The sequence below is a fragment of the Poromitra crassiceps genome (genome assembly GCF_964638095.1).
Source record: "Poromitra crassiceps genome assembly, chromosome: 15".
NCBI lineage: Eukaryota > Metazoa > Chordata > Actinopteri > Beryciformes > Melamphaidae > Poromitra > Poromitra crassiceps.
In genome coordinates, this window is record NC_139634.1 from 24107277 (window position 1) to 24126775 (window position 19499).

At 45.5% G+C, this 19499-nt stretch overlaps 1 pseudogene across 1 annotated transcript; it reads left to right on the forward strand.

Annotated features, from left to right (window-relative positions):
* The first annotated feature begins 1429 nt into the window (after positions 1 to 1429).
* On the forward strand, positions 1430 to 2953 carry LOC310790136 (sperm-associated antigen 6 pseudogene; annotated as a pseudogene). The gene has a single exon. The product of its transcript is annotated as a sperm-associated antigen 6 pseudogene (transcript).
* The last annotated feature ends 16546 nt before the right edge of the window (positions 2954 to 19499 follow it).

Sequence of the window (19499 nt, forward strand, 5' to 3'; positions counted from 1 at the left end):
TAACGATTTGCTAAAAACACAATCTGCATTAAGTGCCCACTATTAACGCTGCGCATTAATATGCTCCTGCATTCAATAATTTCAGACAACTCACGGCCAGATGCATTTCCTCAAGTCCTAATTGTGCTGCAAAGAAGACAGGTCTTTTTATGGGGGTTTACTGGGTTTGTATTCTGTTATGGACCAATCTGGAGCAGTTTATCACCATTTGTGACTTCTGTGTCACTCTACCAAAGCTAAATCAATCCCGTTAGCAATAGACAGAGTACAGGAAGCTAAACGTTTTTACCTTCAAAAGCAGTAATTTATTTATTTATTTTTAAATTCCCCGATTTTTTATCCCCCATTAGTGCTAATTTAAATTTATTTATCCTGGTTGCTACTCCACCCTCTGCCGATCTGGGGAGAGCCGAAACTGGCTCCATGCTTCCTCCGAGACATGGGCAGTTAGCCAGCCGCTTCTTTTCACCTGACAGGGGAAGCTTCACCGGTAGGACATAGCACGTGGGAGGTTCACGCTATTCCAACGAGTTCCCCTCCCTCCGAACAGACCAGAGGAGCATTAGCACCCAGGATATTGCATGTTTTGGTGAAGGGGGTTCCTATATGAAGGAGGCATGGGGAGAACATGCAAACTCCACACAGAAAATCCCTTTTGACGACCCCACCCGGGCGGTGGGCACTCGAGGACATGCGGACGGGCACGCATTCCTTCAGCGTTCACAATGTCCCAGGTGGGAATCGAACCCAGGACCTTCGAGCTGTGAGGCGACAGCGCTTACCACTGCACCACCGTACCCCCCGAAGCAGTCATTTATAACTGGGCAAATAAAAATCAGGGCCATCGACTCCCTACATGTTAAAATTGACTTTTAGTTGTGTGTTTATGTCTTCTGTGTATTTAGGATCAAACACAAAAAATATGTTGCAACATCAATAAGGCTATTTATTAGTTTATTTAATTACCATTATTGTGAAGGTTCTAACCAGAAGTTTCAGTGTTATTCTGGCTCAATTGACGCTGCTCTGAGTTTTTTGCGGCTTCCTTTCTGCACCCAAATCGTTATCACAAATGCTGTGTATAAACGCAAAATCAAAGGTGAGAACGCAATGACAGTTTGCCGTTTTATGCAGAGACTGTTGTCGTTTAAACATGGCCTTAGCTAAGACTTATGCTGCGTTCCAGACAACTCGGAGGTCCTACTAGGAAAAAGTACAGCACTGGAACATCACTGATGACATCACTCGCTGATGACATCACTGACTGATGACATCACAATTTCAAGACATCACTGATTACATCATCACTGATATGAGATCGCAATAATTGCTTGAGTGACATAACTGATACTGATGTCAATAATCTGTCCCTTCAGATGCTATAAGTAGGGCCGATTACTGCACTAGTAGTTTCTGGATCACTCTAATAATGAAGCAACAACAGATTTTACACGTTTTCGAGCAGTATCAGAAAGCAAGAGTCCAGTTTGTACAGACTGTTGCTGACTTGACAACCAGACCACAAAACATAGAAACCCTACAAAGTGCAGACGTGATGTCCTTGCTCCGGCCCCTGCTACTGGATGTGGTTCCCACCATCCAGCAGACGGCGGCGCTGGCTCTGAGCAGGATGGCAGACCACAGCGATGACCTGGCTGAGGATGTGGTGAAGGGAGACATCCTCCCACAGCTTGTCCACTCTCTGGCCTCGCAGAACAGGTTCTATAAGAAGGCAGCAGCCTGCGTGATGAGGGCGGTGGCCAAACACTCCTCGGAACTTGCCCAGGCTGTGGTGTCGTGTGGGGGGTTAGACGCCCTGGTCCTGTCCCTGGAGGAGTTTGACCCCGGGGTGAAGGAAGCCGCCGCCTGGGCTCTGGGCAAAATTGCATGCCACAACGCACAGCTGTCCCAGGCCGTGGTGGATGCGGGTGTGGTTCCTCTCTTCGTGCTATGCCTCCAGGAGCCTGGGGTGGGCCTGAAACGCGTCATGGCCTCGGCCCTCGGCGAAATCTGTAAACACACCCCGGAGCTAGCCCAGACCGTGGTGGACACCGGGGCCATCTCACACCTGGCTCAGATGATCCTCAACCCAGATGCCAAGCTCAAGAGGCATGTGCTGTCGGCACTGAGCCAGATCAGTAAGCACACTGTGATTCTGGCGGAGATGGTGGTGGAGGCGGAGATCTTCCCGGCCGCACTGGCCTGCCTCCGCGACCCCGACTTGTACGTCAGGAAGAACGTCACCACGCTGATGAGGGAGGTGGTCAAACACACGCCCGAGCTGGCCCAGTTCATTGTGAATTCCGGTGGTATGGAAGCAGTGGTGGACTATCTGGGCAGCTGCCGTGGTAACATGCGGTTGCCTGGCATCATGACGCTGGGATACGTGGCGGCTCACACCGAGAACCTCGCCATGGCGGTCATCGCCTCCAAGGCGGTGCCCCAGCTGGCCGTGTGCCTGTCCGAGGAGAAGGAGAGCCACATCAGGTCAGCGGCGGCCTGGTCGGTGGGCCAGATTGGGCGCCACACCCCGGAGCACGCCCGCGTCGTGGCCACAGCCAGCCTGCTGCCCCGACTGCTGGAGCTTTACCTGGCCGCTGGCAGCTCCGAGGACCTGCAGGTGAAAAGCAAGATGGCTCTGAAGAGCATCCTTCAGAAGTGCACCCACCTCCCGGCTCTGGAGCCGCTCCTGTTTGACGCCCCGACCAACATCCTCAAATACGTGGTCTGTCAGTTCAGCAAGGTGCTGCCTCACGACAGCAAGGCACGTCGGCTGTTTGTGACCAGCGGGGGTCTGAAGAAGGTGCAGGAGATCCAGGCTGAGACTGACTCCACCCTGCAGCAGTACATCAACTCCATCAACAACTGCTACCCAGAGGAGATCGTCAGGTACTACTCTCCTGGCTACTCACAGGCTCTGCTGGAGCGGGTGGATAACTACAAGCCGTGCTGACAGCACCCCCCTCCCCCCCACACCCACACAGTGTCTTATAACCACAACACTATGAAGATTTAACAACACAGGCTTCCCTGAAATCAGCAACTATCAGTACAGCAAGTTACTAGTGTGCTGTTTGTGAACGAAGCGTTAGCTTCACAGGTGGGCACACGCAGGGTTGTGTGAAGTGTGTTGAACTTTTATTGTGAAGGGCTCTATGACATCATAAATTCGGACACACGCAGTCAAAGCAACACCTGCTGGCAACACAAGTGGTTTATCCTGAGAACCTTTTGCCTGATCGACTTCAAACTTGGGGGAAGCGCTACTGGGGACCCGGGAAAGTGCAGCGTTGCATTTTGTGCAATTTGACCAATTGGGGGGAGCAGTGAAGAGTGGGAGAGCATGATATGTGAATCGGGGAGGGGGGAGGGGAGGGAGGGTAACACAGGCAAGCAGAGTTAGAGGAAATGACTATATAAGGCAGAGTTAGAGGAAATTAGTCATTTCCTTTAACTCTGCCTTATATTTGATATTTCTTTGGCCAAGTTGATGTAAAATGCATGCCCTGTCCCCAGATGTCAAGTGAAATCATTATGCAGGCAGAGTGTTCTGCTTGGATATCAGTGTGCCAGGCCTAGCTCTGTCCTGTAATGCCACTGCAGTAATTGACAACAAAAAAGGTGAAAGTAGTCATATTCATATTCATACTTCATATTTAAGGAAACAAACTTGGTAAGCAGAGTACAGATGAAATCCCTTGGTTTGTATGTTTAACCCGGAAGTGGGCGTGACTGGCTCTCACCTCAGGTCCCTAGACCGCAGCGTCACATTTCCCCTGCCCATGAATTTTACATGATTGTTCATCTATGCAGTGAGAAGACTCTCTCCTTCCCTCTCTCGCTCGCACGCATGCGCCCGCGCGCACACACACACACATACAGTACACACACACACACACACACACACACACACACACACACACACACACACACCGAGCACACTCTGGCCACAGCTCACCAACCCTTCTCCTTCATTAATGTTCCATGTTAAATAAATGTTTCAGGGGGCATCTTTTTACTTGCTGAACCACAGATTTGTACTGGGGACATTATTCACAGGCGAACAAATCTATGGACCTGTCAGCCACCATAATATGGCCTATTCATTCCCATTCTGAAACAACTCCGTAATGAATAACTGAGAGGTAAAAAAGACAAAATGGTGAGAATCAAAGGGAAAGCAGAGAACAATGTGCAGAGGAGAAATGTGAAATGAGAACAGGAAAGGAATGAGTGCAATGCGACAGAACAGGCTGGGGAAAAATTAAATTTGGAAATGTATCTGTAAAGATGTAGTTTGTGTAGTTAGTGCACAGATGACAGACAGATTAAAGTGATCATCTCAAAGATCTCCATGAAAATAAATGTCTGTTAAGTCACTATCTAACTAATACTGAGTTAACAATGGCATTGGTGATTGAACCTATGGCCCATTGATGGAAGCCTTTGCATTTTCAGTATTGCAGCATTTATGAACTTGGAGTCTGTGGTGGCACAGGGTGGGCGGAGCTAACACAATAGACTCACTCACTGTTACTGTAGGTTCCCCACAACTCTTGTGTGAAGCAGGATAACAAGCTGCATTTTTCCAGTCTCTGCTGGCATTACGGGTGGTTACTATGGGAGAACAAACTGACTAATGTCACATAATGCAACACTGTTTGGATCTCATCTGCAATTACCACTCATCATCATAGGTGTCACCCAAGAGAACAGAACTGAAAGAGATGATCACTTTAAGGTTTCATTCCTAGACTTCTTGAAGTCTGAATTGTGAATTGCTGAATTGTGACATAACTTTAGAAGAGGTGCAGAGGGTAGTAGATAGAGCTAAGCTAAATAAGGCTGTGTGGGTGTCGAGGACCTCTCTAATGAGGTTCTTAAGACTCCTGCTATGTTGAATATTTTACATTATTTATGTCAAACATGTTTTCAGATTATTACAGAGGAATCAGTTTGATTAGTACAATTTATAAATTCTATAAATAAAAGGGCAATAGCCACTTGCCATTGGTTACGTGCCAGCCGTATTATATTCTATTGACTGACAGCAGCCAAGCTCAATTTGTTGTCATTAATCCTCTACATACACACATATATATATATATATATATATATATATATATATATATATATACACATTGGGGGTGAGGAGGTGGTGAGGGTGGACAGCTACAAATACCTGGGCGTCCACCTGGACAAGAGACTGGACTGGAGCTGCAACACCAAGGCTGTACCCAAGAAGGGGCAGAGCAGACTCTATTTCTTGAGGAAGCTCGGTTCCTTCAAGGTGTGCAGCAGGATGTTGCAGACCTTCTACCAGTCTGTTGTGGCAAGTGCCATCCTCTTCGCAGCCATCAGTTGGGGCAGCAGTATCAGAGCCAGAGACTCCAAGAAACTGAACTGATAAAGAGAGCTGGCCCTGTGCTGGGAACTACTCTGGAGCCCCTGGAGGTGGTGGTGGAGAGGAGGATGCTGGAGAAAGTACTCAAAATAATGGACAATGTGACACACCCCCTACATGACCTACTGACTGGACAACAGAGTGTGTTCAGTCAGAGGCTCCGGCAGCTCCCCTGCACTAAAGAGCGTTACAGGTGGTCTTTTGTCCCCACTGCAATTAGCATATATAATAAGTAGAAATATGGGCTGTCCTGTAAATATCAATATAAGTCACGTACATGCAGGGAGAGCAGACTCCTCCTTTCACTCCCTCTCCCTCTCTCCTCCACACCCCTCCCATAGATACGCTGGTGAACCCTCATTTCATCATTGCTGTTGCTGTATGTCACTTAGTTTATAATTATAATGATGTTACACAATGTCCATTTTGGCCACATAGAACATGTGTGCTTGCTACAGCTGTTAATTACAGGTGCAATTTCTTTTCTTATCTTATTTTATTTAACGTTATTGTAGATAGGATAACTTAAATGCTGTGCTTTCTTGACATGTTTCTGACATGGTATCTATGTCTGACATATTTTTGACATTGGCTTTTTCTTTTGTGTGTTTTTACTGAGATGTACTGACATTGGCTTCTGCTGTAACACAACAATTTCCCCCAGGGGATTAATAAAGTACTCTATCTATCATATATATACACCTTGCCGTCTGTCAGTCAATTGCCTGATGAAGACCCAGTAGGATTGAAACATGCTTTTTGTAGTCTATTAATAAATATTGGGAGCTACTCCAGTGTGCGGATATTCTATACCTCTCTTATCTTCATGTCTGCAAAGGTTGCCCATTATAGCCAACGCTGAGGAAGGCCTTTGGCTGAAACGTTCGTTGCTGCTGCCCGGTTTGAGGAACTATTCAAACCTGTGAAAGGATCATTTGGAGTGTTAGCTTTTTCTCTCACTACTGCCCATTATAGCCTATCATTGTATGCTTTTTCTTTTCTTTTCTTTTCTGTTTTTGTTGTCATATTTTGCATAAAATTCAGTAAAAAAAAATAGTAAAAAGAAAAGAATAAAAGACTAGCGTGTACAAAGATAGCACTAATCTCTAAGTTTTTCAAAGAAGAGCAATGCCTGTGCATATGGGCCAAGCAGCCAAGTGCTCTCCTTTCAGTCTGTTTATCTTGTCCACACTGGCTTTAAATTAACTATACACAAATTAGATGCAAAATATAGTTACTGCTGAAAGAAGGATATTTTCAATTACCCTGTTCATGGTTGAAACATCTCTCTGGCAGTTTCCACTGGAGACGGGGATGAGATTTAGGTTTGGGTTTATTTCTGCCCAGTCATGGTTTCCACTGGAGACGGGGATGAGATTTAGGTTTGGGTTTATTTCTGCCCAGTCATGGTTTCCACTGGAGACGGGGATGAGATTTAGGTTTGGGTTTATTTCTGCCCAGTCATGGTTTCCACTGGAGACGGGGATGAGATTTAGGTTTGGGTTTATTTCTGCCCAGTCATGGTTTCCACTGGCCAGCAGCAGCTGCATGATCTGTCTTTCAGAGATTAGCCAAGGGACACATTTACAGATGTCAAGCTAACTGCCAAGACAGACAAGACACAAATCAATTCAGTTATAGATTCAGGCAATTTACCAAACTTAAATGATCCTAAAGGTTTTCTGTGCGAAGACCAATTAAACTTGCCACTAATCTCAGGGTCATAAGAGAACTGCTGCTGATAATTCTGTGATTATCATTAATGATACAAGTCGCCATTTTGATGTGGCTATGATGTCAACTAGGTCTGTAATTCCGACCTGGACGACCGTTCAATTCACTTTTTACAGGTCGGAAACCATTTTTTCCGCCGGTCCGAGGTGTCATGAACGTGGTATTAGGCTATCTGGATTTGTCTGAGATGTTTCTAACAAAGACGGAGGAGTTTGTAGGTGTACTGTACCTCATCATTTTAACAGAGTGCTAGCAGACTTTTTTTGCCACAGGGTGTCGCAAGGGTACTTCTTTCTCCGGATTGATATGACTGGAAATTGCCTCTGGTCTGATATATCAGCGGTCTGCTATTTAAAGAAATAACAGACTGCTGAATGCCGTGAATGACCAATCAGAATAGAGTATTCAACAAGACCATTATAATAATGCAAAATAGTATAATTTCCTCCACGAGTGGGTGCTTTCAATTGACCAAAGAATTCAATTTCTTGAGGAGGAAGGTTGCATCCCACCAGTAGAGATTCATGCCAGTTAATCAATTATGGCATATGACAGATCGTACTAATCCATTATGAAGCAGGAGGTATGGGGGCCTATTAGAGAATTGGATCCGTCCATATGGCTTTGAGTGTGTGTGTGTGTGTGTGTGTGTGTGTGTGTGTGTGTGTGTGTGTATGTGTGTGTGTGTGTGCACACGCGCACCTGTGTCGCCACTTGGAATTAATTACATGGAGGAACGTCAAAGTGGTGGCCCCTTTGCTGCCCTGCCTTTGAATAATTACCTGTTGGAGTACGGTGTGTGTGTGTGTGTGTGTGTGTGTGTGTGCGTGCGCACACACATATGCCTGCACAAATTCCTCATTAGGCATGTCGGGTGCCTAAGGTGCAGCCTACATACCAAGTGGGAGGGGATAGACTGACAGAGAGAGAGGGGGATGGAGAATGTAAAAGGCAGCTGGGGAGAGAGAATTGGTGAAGGTTTTATAGAAGCAGAATTATTCGAATTAAACTTTTTTTTTTTACTTGCTGCACGTTTGCAGTGGCTGCGACCAATCAAATGAGTTCGGGGCGTGGTCATCCCGCGTTTCACCTAGGAATAAAAAAACTTGTGCACTGTCGAGTTGCAGCAAAACGGAGTTTGTGTTGTACTTTGAAAGTTTTTCTTTTCTTGTATCAAATTGTACATTATCAGCTTTATTTTAGCATTCAAAAGTAGCACGAGACCCATTCCTGGCTGTTCATTGGCTAATGAGTCTCGCATTTTGGTCCTCCGCTGATGCCACTCTCTCTCTAGAGGACACTAGTATAACCCATTCATTGTTAGGCATGCCCCCTTTCATTCACGCTCTCTCCCCATTCAATCACAGTCTTCCACGCCACCTTCTCTGGCAATAGCCTGCCTGCTGAGCCAATCACCTAACCCTGGCAGTATATCAGAATCCATGTTTTACTATATTATGCGCTGACTATGTGCTACGTGTCTCCCTCAGCTGCTGATCATCATTGCTGAAGCAGTTGTTTTCGCCCCACCTCCTCCCCTGACCACCACCAACGTCATGACTCCTGAAGAATTCCCTAGGGGGGGATTTTCTATCCTATTCATCGCTGACACCCTCAGGAGGAGCGTCATAATCATGGAGTCATACGCCAAAATGAATTGTCTGTTGTATCATTAAAGCTTATCAAACTTTCTACTACTCTCTCATTTATTGAAATCTATTTGGCAATATTCTCCATATCAGTGGGTCACAAAGTGGGTTCTGGTCCCACAGCAGTTCTTGAAAGGTTCCCAAGGAGGCCCATGAAGTGTATTATCATCCCGGCTGTGCAGTTCTGAACTACATGGTATCTAGCAACACAGTTCTTCTCAGACGGGGGTCCTCGGTCCAACGCATTCCTATTGGGAGGTGTCAGCCGAGACAACGGATGACAAAACTGGCTCTTAACATCTCACCAGGGCCCTGTTTCATTGTCACAGCAACCATTCTCTGTTCAAGCTCGTTTCATTCGGGGTAAAACACAGAGGTCCTCTCACCCGCTGTGGCTTCTGGAAGTGTTTTTATCCTTCATTTACCATGTCTGGCTCCATGTGGTTCCACAATCAGTCAGGATGAAAATCTAACAGACCCAGAACGGCAGATAAGGACAGAATGACAGACAAGGACAGTCCTTCCTTGACAAAATTAACACTTATATACTGGACTGTTTAGGGATATTGAAGAATGAACTGGAGGTACGTATTGGGGGGGGGGGGGGGGGTTGATTGTTTTCCCCTCAAAATATGTAGGCATATGATGTATTATTGATGTGTTGGTATATTGTGCTGTTATAGTGACGTTTAATGAAAGTAGCGGTGAGATACACCAGCCGTGATGCCCGCAAATGTGGGCCGGGACATAAAGCGTGTGTGTGTCAACTACATACCGGTAAAGTTTTGTGACTGCATCTTGCACGCTTTTTACGCTATCGCGTTCGCAAAATCGTGGGCAGCCAATGTGGGGGGCGCCAGCCCCCTTGGTTGAATCACGGCCATTTTTAAACCCGACCTTCATTTTTATGTCAACTACACACCCGTAAAGTTTCACGACTGCATCTTGCACGGTTTTGATGCTGTCGCGCTGACAAAATCGTGGAACAGACATGTAAACACACAGAAACACGGGGCGAAAACAATACCAGTCGACGTTGTCGCGGCTGGCAAACATGGAATAACGCTGCAGTGGCAGTGAGGCCAAAAAGAGAGAGAGTCAAGCAGACATACCCCCCACAAGGCAAGTCATTACTGCACGTTGCTGTACTTGGATCAAATATAATGATGTGAAAATTGAATATTGAACCCCCTCCCCTGTGTGGTGAATTCAGAAAGTACCGCTCACAAACCCCCTGTGTGGTGAATTCAGAAAGTACCGCTCACAAACCCCCTGTGTGGTGAATTCAGAGAGTACCGCTCACAAAGGGCTCATTTCCACTGCAGGTTTAAGTGTAAAAACTGTAGCCTCTTTCACACCGGCCTTGAAAGCCGAAAAATGCACGGAAAATAGGATTAGCGCCTCCGATGTGAAAGTCGTGAACGCGCTTTGGTGGACAATTGTTTTACGCCTTTTGTCCCGCGACGGGAGGTAGTAACAGCGCCGGGTTACCTGGCAACCCGCCTCCACTTGAAAGGTCGTCGCAGCGAGCCGGAAAAGGTGCGAATGGTCTGCTCATTCATAAAAAAATTACAGGGGAAATCACCTCATGTATCAAGAAAATGCAGGAGTGAAAGTAAAAAAAGTAGCCTATACAATCATGACTGCAGGGACGCCAGGAGGAATGCTCCGTGCGGTTAGGCTTTATGCTCAAACGATGTTGACATTAGTAGGTAGGCTACAATTAACGGATATAATAATAAGCTTCAGAGGGCTATAGCTGTCTGTGGCGAGTTGGTCTGAGGTTTATCCCCCGACGAACGTTATGCAGACTGCAGCTGTTTGATATGCGGGCGGTCGTGTATCGTTCCAATTTTAGTAGGACACCATATCGATCTGCCCGCCCACCATGCGAGTGCACCTATCCTCCCTGCTCAGCGGACTAGGAGGGAAGTCTTGTTGAATGAATTTGTTCATCATACAGTAGCCAGGCTACACTAACCTATGAAAATATACATTTGGGCTAGGAGGAGCAGGAAATCCCTCCGCTCGCCTTTCAATCCAGGAGCAGGGGATTTCACCTGAAAGTACACAGCAGCACGGTAATGTGGCCGTGCTGCTTGGCTCGTGTGAAAGCAATTTCTGTGGCGAGGCGGCTGGCTTTACGGGACTCCTAAACGGCAATTTTTGCGCGATCTGTGTGTGAAAGAGCCTTGTGTGCCGTGTGTGACTCAACTTTATTTCCAGCTTCAAAGTTGGCCATCTCACTATGGTGGTGTTACAGACGGTGTGGCAAAGTGCAGTACCAAATGAAATGTGAGTTCACGTGACCGACTGATTTACCAGGCTAACTTGTGGGTACCATAGTGAAAGGTGAAGGAAACCCTTTGAAAATGGCCATGCCCGTTTTCCCCTTCCCAAAATTTTGCAAAAATTTTGAGCATTATTTAGCCACCTTGCCGACAAGCTAGCATGTCATCATGCTTGGTAGCACTGGATGCCTAGGGTCTTCTAGTTTCAGATGATCTAAGTATCTTAGTTCGCTCTAGATTTAAAGACCCCCTATGTTTCAAGATGTGTATAAAATACTCTACTATGAATAAGAATTTGTGTCTGATGGTTTTTCCCACAAAAAATTATCTTGTTAAAATCCTTAAAATGCTTTCCCCTCCTTCTCCCTCATTAAAAAATTCAACGCAACCAATCAGAGTTATCTAAAACATAACTAGCCAATCACAGCATACAACACGGGCTTTCAACACATTCTCACTCGTGACAAAGTGATGACAAAGGTTCCTGACTGATCTGCAGTCTAAGACGAGCTGGGAGTAAGAATGTGTTGGGGCTTTAACTGCTGAATACTGGACAGGGATTGGCTCCAAGATTCGTCACGAATCTTGCTTTTTGAAAACAGCCTTTTCAGGGAGCTCTGAGAAACTTTCCACTTTCAGAAGGTGGTTGTGGAAACAGCCTTCTAGTGTCAAACTCGGCACAGACGTCATTCTGCACAGTGAAGCTCAGACATCCAACTGTAGGAACATGAAGAAAAACTGTTTTTTTCTTCTTCTTTTTTTTACTTTAAGGGGTCTTACTACCCTGCTCCTCCAAATATGACGAGAAAGGGGGTGCCGAGGGGTCGTGTCCCAAAGCATCGAAATGTGACTATCTGATGAGAACGTGTTACACACACACACATAAACACACAGCCCTTATACATACCCAAAACCTATAGATTCAAACTGCTCTTTTTGCCTCCCTCTCTTATACACACACACACACACACACACACACACACACACACACACACAGACACACACACACACACACGCACGTGTACCAGGTATAATCCCTTGCCTGCCTTCTGATTTCCCCCTTGGCCGAGTCGACAGAGAATCAAAGAATCAAAAGGAGCAAGAGGAATGAAAGGGAGGAGATCAGACAGAGGTTAAAAATCATTTAAGCACCAAGTGTGACCCAGGGACAGGGGGAGGGAGAGAGAGAGACAGAGAGATGGATAAATAGAGTCCCTGTTCAGACCTGCTAGTAACATGGATCTTGGGTGATCCAGTCACCAGTGGAGAGCTCACTTTTTCACATTTCCCTCTTTCAACGTACGATGCATTTGTGACACGGTCTGGAAAAGATGTCGCACAAATGGAGAGAATGGGTTGTTTTGTGAAAAAAAGTGACTCACTCCCCCTACCCCATTATTACAAAAGAACCCATTCCAAAACAACAGGGCCATTATGTTTACTATTTAAACTTGCTTGTTTAAGGCGCTTTCTGCCTTGACCAACATTTTTTCCTATTACGGGCCGGGAAATTTGATTGGTCGCCGCAATTGCTTCTTCCTGAAAACATGCGACAAGTAAAAAAGATGTGTTTAAGATTAGTGTTAGGGTTTTCATATCTACCGTAACGACGACCAGAACCAAACCCCAACCATATTGTTGTACTTGCCTAAACCTAATGTCTAACCCTAATGTTTTATAAAAATGTGTGTGGTTCAACCAGGAGACGAACTCCAGGCGTCATATTGGAAGGCGCGCACCTTATCCATTAAGCCTGTGGTCCCCAACCACCGAGCCGCGGACCGGTACCGGACCGCAACGCATTTGGTACCGGGCCGAGAGCCGGTCCAAAAAAATAGAGATATATTTTTTAATAAACATAGGCTATAATATTATAGGCTGTGTGTGGTAGTTGAAACAGTTTCAAGTTGACGTTTATTTATGTTTGTAGTTCAAACAAAAACATAAATACTGTATAGGCTACATACAGTACAACACAAAAGGCTGTTATTTACCCTTTGTCGCCACCTGGTGAGTAAATATATATGTAACTAAAACCATTCAAATTGACAACCGGTCCGCGACTCTTTTTTCGATGTATCTACCGGTCCTTGGCACAAAAAAGGTTGGGAACCCCTGCATTATTAACACATTGAGTGCCAGCGACGCCAAATGGCGTCAGGAGAAATCTACCGTAGGCTGCCAGCGACGCCAAATGGCGTCAATAACTCCAAATTCATATTTTGACGGGGGGATGTCGATCTAAGCCTCTTACATCACCTCTTACAATATGGGAGCTATTGAATGTGTCTAACCTATTTTACAGAACCGTTAGGTGGCGACAGTGCCCTCCCGATTAGACAAAGGCCAGGAGAAAAGAGAGAAGAAGTCATGAGGAAACGGAATACGGAAATCGCATCGATATGCTTGAAGCATAACGTTAGCTGTGCCTGTGAACAGCAGTCATCTGCTGCCACAATTGAGCCCCATCCGTGTCCGCTGCGATAGTCCATCCATATGATTTAGTTGCCGACACGGCGACACCAGCGTCTTTCTGAAAAGTTACATTATTCTCAGCTGGGAGCCGAGGACACGCTGTAAAAAAGCAGGGGGATGCAGGCAGCGGACTTTTCAGTGCAGATCAAACTCAGAGCAAACCGCAGCAGAGACACGACTCCTCCCACCACGGAGGAGGAGGAGGAGGGGGGTGGGGCACGCAGGGCACTTACAGCATACAACCATTGACAGTACACACACACCCAGGCAGCAGCAGGCTCGATGCATAGAGCGCAAACAAGCTAGAATAGGCTATCTGATGCCCACCAGCAGTAAATCAAGACCAGCAAGAAGGTGTAGGGTCTGCGCACGCAGGGGCCAGCGCTGCTGGTTGCAGCTAAAACATATTATTTGGCCAAACAAAATTCCTTTGTTTTCACTCTTTTATTGAAGGAAATTATTTTTGAGGTGTCATTATATCAGAAAATATTAGCTTCAGAGTCAATGATGTGCTTGAAATGTTTAATTTCACAAAAGGCTCATTATCTCAGCTTCAAGAAAAAAATTGCTGTTTTTGGCTAAATCAAGCTATCTTCTCCGGCTCATAACTAAAGAACGGAAAATGGGATCAATAAACTTTTTTTTGCAGATGATAGAAGAGAGTCTCCTCGTTCTTTGTGCGTGTTCGGTGTTTACATAGTAATATCACACAATATTCTGTGGGCCTCGAGAAATCACTGAAAACGCTCTGAAACTCTGGCACTGGGAGCGTCCGTTCTCCAAAAGTGGCTGGCACTCAATGTGTTAAGCTATAGGACCGGGCACACCTTGAGCTGCACTTTTTTCACACCCTAACCCAACTTTTAACAAAAAAAATGTCCTTGCCGCACGTTTTCAGGAAGAAGCAATTGTGGCGACCAATCAAATGAGTTCAGGCGGGGCTTTCCGACCCGTACTAGGGAAAAAAACCAGGAACGACAACAACACGGTGATATCAGGAGGTGCGCGGTGCTACTTGCATGCACAGAGAAGAGAAGGGTATCTATCTGGCTTACTATCAGGAATATGACAAATAGTCGAATCTCCCGAAAATGTTCGCATGTTCCTTTAAGCAAAAAAATAACCAGAAATTTGCTGGAAATCCAATATTAGCTACCAATGAAATTGTTACATTGGCCAGATAATAATTTCTTCACAGTCATCAGTGCTCCACTTAGTCATAGCTTTGCTAGTAAATGATGTTAGGGACTTTGCCACAGATAGGTTCCCCCAAGATAATTCAGTCCATACGAAAGATTAAGTAGCATTTTGCATTTTGGCCTCACACCCAGTCTCCAATCAAATAGTTTCCAGATACCACAGCCTCCAATCCCATTACTAACAGCATGAAAAACAAGCTACAGACAGACAGCTTGCGACCCATACTTTCAAAGTGAATGTATTCATATATCAAGCATTGGGTGATTAGCATGCCCTGCGGGTGGTATTTTCCACAACACAAGGTTATTTACTCTGGGTGGCTGAGAGTGGGAAAAACTGAATATATTGTAATGAGTTTTCCTCTGATACGATTCAATTTGTTCATTCCATTTTCATTCAAATGCTGCATGTGTTGTGCTGCTGTGGCCCAATCTACAAGCTAAATACTGTAAATGTACTACCCAATCAAACGTTGGGTGAATTGACTGAATTCCATTTCCGTTATTGTTCTTGCCGTTATTGTTCATAGCCATTTCCCAGCGTAAACCACACTTTCACTTTCATATCCAAAGCCTGGTGATAAACCCTGCCTACGGCTACAGTTTAGGAGTTAAGAGGTAAGGATTGCGTTCAGCCAATAATCCTACCTCAAAGAGGGGGTTCACATACACTTTTCAGAAACTAGGTTTTAATAGGAAACGGATTGAACACACAATTTGTAACTCCAACATCACCATTGTGTCACCCACTCACTGTGGCGTCCATACAAGCTAGATTATATTAGATTCCAAGTGGGAATACATTTGCCTTGCCCAACAAATATACACATCTACAAATGTGTGAGGAAATGCCCAGACACAGCACACCCTCTGCTATGTTTATGTGTAGTCTGGGACCTCAGAAAACTTGAAAAAGTTAGTCTGCTAGATACATTTTTTATCCCTTTTGTGTGTTTTCATCAATTTATGGGACAAATTGTGGAATGAAGCTAGTTTATTCCACACCAGGGCTGTTTCTAGGGTCTGAAGACATTGTGGGCTTACCCCAGCAGCATTTTGGGAGGTCTGGGGATATGGCGTAGCCACACCCATGGCCATATGGGGGGGGGAATAAAAGTTTTTTGTTTGTTTGTTTGTCTGCAAAACACATCAGCTGTCAAGTGTCGACTGTCCGCTGACCTATGCCTCTGTGCCCCAGAGCATCATGGGAAACTAGCTAAGCTGTTGATGAGGAAGAAGATGACTCGTCGCCCTCCCCCTCAACAGGAAGATGACTCGTCGCCCTCCCCCTCAACAGGAAGATGACTTGTCGCCCTCCCCCTCAACAGGAAGATGACTCGTCGCCCTCCCCCTCAACAAGTGCGGCTTCATGGCTTGTAGTGCACCCGTTCCCGCACCTGTATTGGTGGTGGACAGTGGAGAGACAGACGATGATGCAGATGATTCAGCCGAAACAATGACGTTAATAACAGCGGGGGACGCAGCCAAAAACACACCGGTGGTTTGTGCAGCAGCAGAGCCAGAGGACACTAAAGGTCCTTACACACCGGGCACGTATTTTTCGTGCGATTAATTCGCACGTCAATAATATTTTCTGAACCTATATCAGTCAATGCAACCGTACCAACGGCGAAGTTTCGCCCAGCGTTATTGCGGTGTTTATTTTTTCGAACCACGTTCGATTTTTCAGAAATTCGCTTCCGACGTGTACACATCTGTGGCTGTGATTGACAGGTGGGTCAAAACTCGCATCGCAATTTCGTACCGTATATTCGCATCGCTCCCGATGTGTAAGGACCTTAACGCTACAGATCTCTCTGCAGTAGACAAACCTGCATGCCAACCAAACTTGCGTTTTTTCCAACTAGAACACTCTTTGGAAAAAGTAGGTGAGACTTTTTTGAGATACCAAAGTGGTTTTACATGTTGCCAAAAAATACAATTTAATTGACTGCTTCTATCTGCTAATAATGAGTGCGAAAAGGAGCAAACATTGATGGTTATGGTTATATGGTCCTATCTTCATATTCCTCTAAATCTGGCTTGAAAAGGCCACATTTTTTCATCAGGGGGTAAAATGGTTCACCCCCTGGCACACCCTGTCTTTCTGTGGCACACCCAATGTGCCAAGTCTGGCTATGCCAGTAGTCCAGGGGGGATGGGGGGGTCAGGGTTCTAACAGGTAATTGCACAATTTTCAAGCAATTTGTTGACAGATGAATCGTAATCGAATCGAATCGTGAGGCCAGTGAAGATTCACAGCCCTAATGTATAGCTGCTTTACGTCAAGTCAATATCAGTCTGGTCAGTCAAGTTTTAAGTGCACTTCGTGTCGTCTAATTCATAGTATCTAGTGTGGTTCCACACAGCCTACCACACTGGTGAGAGTGAAGCGGGTTGAATCCTCAGGGTGATTTGGGTCCAACTCTTTGGATAAGGAGATGGTCAGGTTCAAGGGTTGGCTCGCCACTTCATCAGGAAGAATGCAAAATCCAACATCCGATACATTTTCAGGGATCTGAAAAAACCTAGCCTGTATAGAAACAAGGCTATTACTATACTGATCCACAAATTCCTCTCTTATGGCCATACATCAATGAATATTAACTCTCAAAACACTACTACTGTAACACAATAGTGAATTAATTAATTTTAACTTCCACTGTAAAGTATTTATCTGGTTTGGCACATTTTTTATCCCTTTTTTAACCAAATCAGTAATTATGATTTTAACATCTTAAAATAGTTATGCATTCCTTTAAATCATGAATTGCTTGTTTTTAACGACAAAACATTAATTATATATTTTCCCACCATGAATGAACCATGAATTATAATAAACCATCTTTAACAAAAATGACTCAAGTTTCCCATATCTTGAGTGGAATTCCTATATCACACATTATCATGTGTTTTTCACATTCTTGTGCAATTGCACTTCAATTGCACACAATAAATAATCTTTTAACATCAAAGTACAAAAATAAATAAATAAAGCATCAAAACAAAATTATGAGCTAACTTATTCTTAATCATTTTATCAGAATAAAACATGTTGCTTCACATTAACATTACAGTAGTGTCACACGTCACATTGGAAGGATGGACTGAAACCTCGTTTTGGCTGTACATGCAGACATCATGTTAGCCACCCTTATTGTTAGCAAGTAGCCACTTAGCACATCTCATTTACTGCAACTCACCAAGACGCTCGCCAAAAGTTGCCTATAACTCCTGGCACACAGGTCTTCTGTTCCCCTCTCTGATCTGAACATCACAGCAGCAAACAATACCATCAAGCTCACAGAATGACAATGAAAATCATTATTATAATCTCAAAGTAGCACGTAGCACCTCCTGCTGCGGCCTGCTATTATTAATTTAGCACAACTAACTCACCAAGACGGTCTTGAAAAGTAACTCAACCTCCCGTACACATCGTCAATCCAACTCTTCTTCTTACACAAGTGCCCTGTGATGGTACACTCGAAGTGTTGATAGATTTGATAGATTTCAATGACGTTCATTTTGATTTAATTCACTGGTTTTCTGACAGAGAGAACTCGTGCTTTGAGTTTGATGTTCTCTCTCTGGAATGTTCGGTATGCTCTGATCTGAGGGGGTGTGTGACGTCGTCACCGTGGCAGCAGCTAAGAGGGGCGTATCCTATAATTCCACTCTTATCAAAAGGCTGCATTACCTAGGTCAGCCTCTAAAACTTGATTTGGACAGGATAGCAGTGACTGACATGTCAGCCGATCTACTATGAATCACCTCATTCAATGGAAAGGAATTGCTTCAAAATGTCCCCATTCGATGGGGTGGAGTTGTACAATCTCTACAACCCAGTTTCTCTGGGTTGTAGAGATTACTTGCAAAACCCCATTCAATGGACAGCTCTACAACCAAGTTTCTCTGGGTTGTAGAGATTACTTGCAAAACCCCATTCAATGGACAGCTCTACAACCCAGTTTCTCTGGGTTGTAGAGATTACTTGCAAAACCCCATTCAATGGATAAACCTGGGGTCTCCGAGGCCTGGGTGGGCCGCAGGACCCTGTGGAGGTCCTGGGGTCGCTTCGGGGGGTCTGCGGGCCGAACGGAAGGTCTGGGGGCCGAACGGAGGGTTCGAGACCCTCGGGGGTCGTCTCTGGAGACCCCTCCAAGCCTCTCCCATGCCCCATGCCTAATCCTAACACAGACCCTAACCTCTCCCACCCCCATGCCTAAACCTAACCTCTCCCACCCCCATGCCTAAACCTAACCTCTCCCACCCCTAACCCTGAACCTAACCTCTCCCACCCCCCATGCCTAAACCTAACCTCTCCCACCCCTAACCCTAAACCTAACCTCTCCCACCCCCATGCCTAAACCTAACCTCTCCCACCCCCATGCCTAAACCTAACCTCTCCCACCCCTAACCCTAACCCACCCCCCATGCCTAAACCTAACCTCTCCCACCCCTAACCCTAACCTCTCCCACCCCCCATGCCTAAACCTAACCTCTCCCACCCCCATGCCTAAACCTAACCTCTCCCACCCCTAACCCTAACCTCTCCCATCCCCCATGCCTAAACCTAAGGACACAGGGGTCCAAGCAGACCCTCCCCATGCCTGCAGAGGTGGGCAGGGTGGTTGAGAGAAGAGCCAATGGAGAATCCTATCCATTAAATGAGGTTTTGCAAGTAATCTGTACAACCCCTGAATCCTACCCATTAAATGGGGTTTTGCAAGTAATCTCTACAACC